The sequence below is a fragment of the Alligator sinensis genome, unplaced genomic scaffold, assembly GCF_000455745.1.
Source record: "Alligator sinensis unplaced genomic scaffold, ASM45574v1 scaffold707_1, whole genome shotgun sequence".
NCBI classification, from domain to species: Eukaryota; Metazoa; Chordata; order Crocodylia; family Alligatoridae; genus Alligator; species Alligator sinensis.
In genome coordinates this window covers 2,540,090-2,542,838 of record NW_005842065.1, presented here as the reverse complement: position 1 = coordinate 2,542,838, position 2,749 = coordinate 2,540,090, and the positions used below count along the sequence as shown (strand labels likewise).

The 2,749-nt window shown below is 45.0% G+C and overlaps 1 protein-coding gene across 3 annotated transcripts in view; it reads left to right on the top strand.

Moving 5' to 3' along the window:
• The first annotated feature begins 928 nt into the window (after nt 1–928).
• The window catches only part of LPAR2 (lysophosphatidic acid receptor 2), a 21,105-nt gene continuing 19,284 nt past the window's right edge, over nt 929–2,749 (top strand). For all 3 annotated transcript variants that reach the window (XM_006023463.2, XM_025204004.1, XM_025204002.1), the window contains exon 1: nt 929–1,116. The gene's annotated coding sequence lies outside the window, so the exon portion shown is untranslated. The remainder of the gene's footprint in view (nt 1,117–2,749) is intronic.

Genomic DNA, 2,749 nt, shown 5'->3' with positions numbered 1-2,749 from the left:
CTAGCTTTGTGGCTTTAGCAACACTATCAACCCTATTTGAGTGGCATGCTTCAATGGTAAGGCTCAAAGCCATTTAAGTGGGTTTGTGGTGTTGCCAAAAGTGATGTTATTACCCTACCACTGTGACAAAGAGCAGGTACTTTTTCCTTTCCACCTGTTCAGACTGCCATCGCAGGGGTCCTGTGTTTCCTTTCTACCTATGCAGTCTGCCATTGCAAGAGTCAAGCGTTTCCTTTCTCCTTATTTTCTCCCATTGCACTTGATAAGAGCAATACCACTGTGTGGGCCTGGTGCATAAATGGTGCATGTAAGTGCCAGATTGCAGCCAGGCTGGGGACATGAATGTTGTGATTGTAAGTGTAACAGGAGAGAGATGTCCTAGGTCAGGCTGTGTGCTGAGACTCCGGAGAAATGGGAGCTTCAGCAATGAGGCAGCCAGCCGGCTACTCTCTTGGCAGGGATCCTGACATTGTTGTCCAGGGAGCAATCTGTGCCACTCCTAGGATGGGGCTTGATGGACTTTGGGGAGGGGAGAGGAGGGGAGTCAGGAATAGAGATGAATGAAATGCCACCAGGAGGTAAAGCCTTGGGGTTAGGAACAGTGGGAGTGGCAATTCCCGCTCCCCCAACCATTAATTTCTGCTTGCTCAACACAAAGCACAAACCAGAGCCAAGAATGTTGTGGTGCCTGCAGATTACGGCAACTTGTTCCAGCCAGCATCAAACCAGCTGCTGCAAAACTGGAGGTGCTCAGAAAATGAGTTTGTAGCCGAGATAAAGGCAGTGAGGACTCAGATTACAATGCCTGGGTGGATCAGATCTCCTGTCAAGCAGATGTATGGGGCCTTTAGGGCCCGCCTAGGGGAGGGCACAAAGAGGGATGGGCTCTTGCAAAGTTGCTTCTCTGGAGTCTGTTTCAGAGCTGTGAGAGATTTTGGGAGGTACTTACTCTCTCTCAGACTCTCCTGTAAAACACTTGGTGTGGAAGTACCCTCTGTCTTTCAGAGATGAGTTTTTCTACAGCAGATTTTTCCTTGCTGAGTAGCTGCTCTGGTTTCTTGTGGTGGATAGACCAATGTTAAGTGTCAAGTTTGGATGCAGAGTTTGTGCTTTCAGGTAAGAGCATTATTTTTTGGAGTATAGGCATACACAGTATTTCCCCTGTAGTGACTAAAGTTAAATAAAAAGGAACTGCTTGAACCCGTGACAACATAAATGAATGCTAAAGCAGGCGCTGGAAAACAAACTGGATTATATTCTGTGTAAGGGGAATCAGTTTGTATGGATCCATTGTTCTGACTTGATGGGATTTGATTGTGGTTACTAGTGGGAACATAAATTCAGTCATACACCCCTGTTTGTTTCCACACCATATTGGTTATCAGTAATTCATTAATTTGTGTTAAATGCCTTTGCAAACCTGAAGCAGCTGGGGAACAGCTTTCAATTGTACTGAATATTAGAAAATAAAAAGCAAGGGCATTAAGGCATTTATTTTTTGTTGAAAGAGTAAATTTGAATTTTCTGTAAGCCAGGTGCAGTTCTAATTGTGAATAAGTAAGAAGATGTATAGAGAAAGCAGCTAGGGCAAAGAAATGAGGCACATTCTGCGCTCCTTTCACAATGTTTCACTGGGTGGTGGGTGTGGAGTGACTGTTACTGGTACCTAACACTGACTGCAGAGTCAGTTCAAGTAATGGGCAACTTTATGGGAAAGACTTGTGCTGTGATTTGCATGGTGTGATGAGGAAGAGAACTCAGCAATGTGCATTCAGCGGGAAAACAGGCTGTTGAGTTGTTACTGTATGCCTCAAATATTTCTTCTTACCAGGCAAATAACCACTTGTAAATCCCAGTTTTGTAAGATTCCAAAGAAGGAGGTACGTCCTGGGAAGGAAATGTTTGTGCTTTGAGCAATGGACCTGGCTGGCTCCTTTGTGCATCATGGAACTGACCTGATTTCCATTTGCTGGTGCTGGATGATTTTTGTTTCGTTTCTTCTGTTTAATGTTGGTTTGTGGTGATCTCTGCCCTTGATGCTGAACTACCAAGGTCACTTTCGTATTCTGAAGTAGTGCTGAAGTGACAGGAAAGCTGCCAGAAGCAGTCATAGGCACTTACCTGGTAATACCTGGACCGCACCCATGTCACCAGTTTGCAGAGGTATAGCCTGTGACTTCCTTCATTTCAGAGGGATTTAGTAACTCTGAAACTTTTCCATGCGCTTCATCTTGGTGTTTGTCTGAAGCAGCATTGAAGACTCCGTTGTTTAGGTCAGTGATTCTCAACCTTTTTTGTACCAGGATCCATTTGTAAACATCAATGGCCAGTCCCCACCCAGTGCCCCTCACTCCTGACCTGCTGCCCCCCTAGGTCCCAGCCCCCCAGTGTGTGGGCCAGGGGTGTGTGTGTGGGACACGGGGAGCCCCAAACACCCCCTTGCAGGAACTCTGACAGCCTGCAAGGGACAAGACACTGTTTCCCACATTGTTCCCCCTTAAAGGATCATTCATTTTTAAAGTTTGTTGATCCATTTCTAAAGTTTGTTTGTGATCCTTTCATATATTCTTGTGACCCACAGGTTGAGAAACACTGGTTTATGTGCATATGGAAGGAACTAGTTTCACAAACCTGGGCTCTACATATATATACTTAGCACGTTTCCTTTGTTGTTTTATGCAGCTTGGTAAAGAGAAACTGTGGTTTTTGACTGCTTGTGATGTAAATGTTCTTAGTAAAAGGAAAGTAA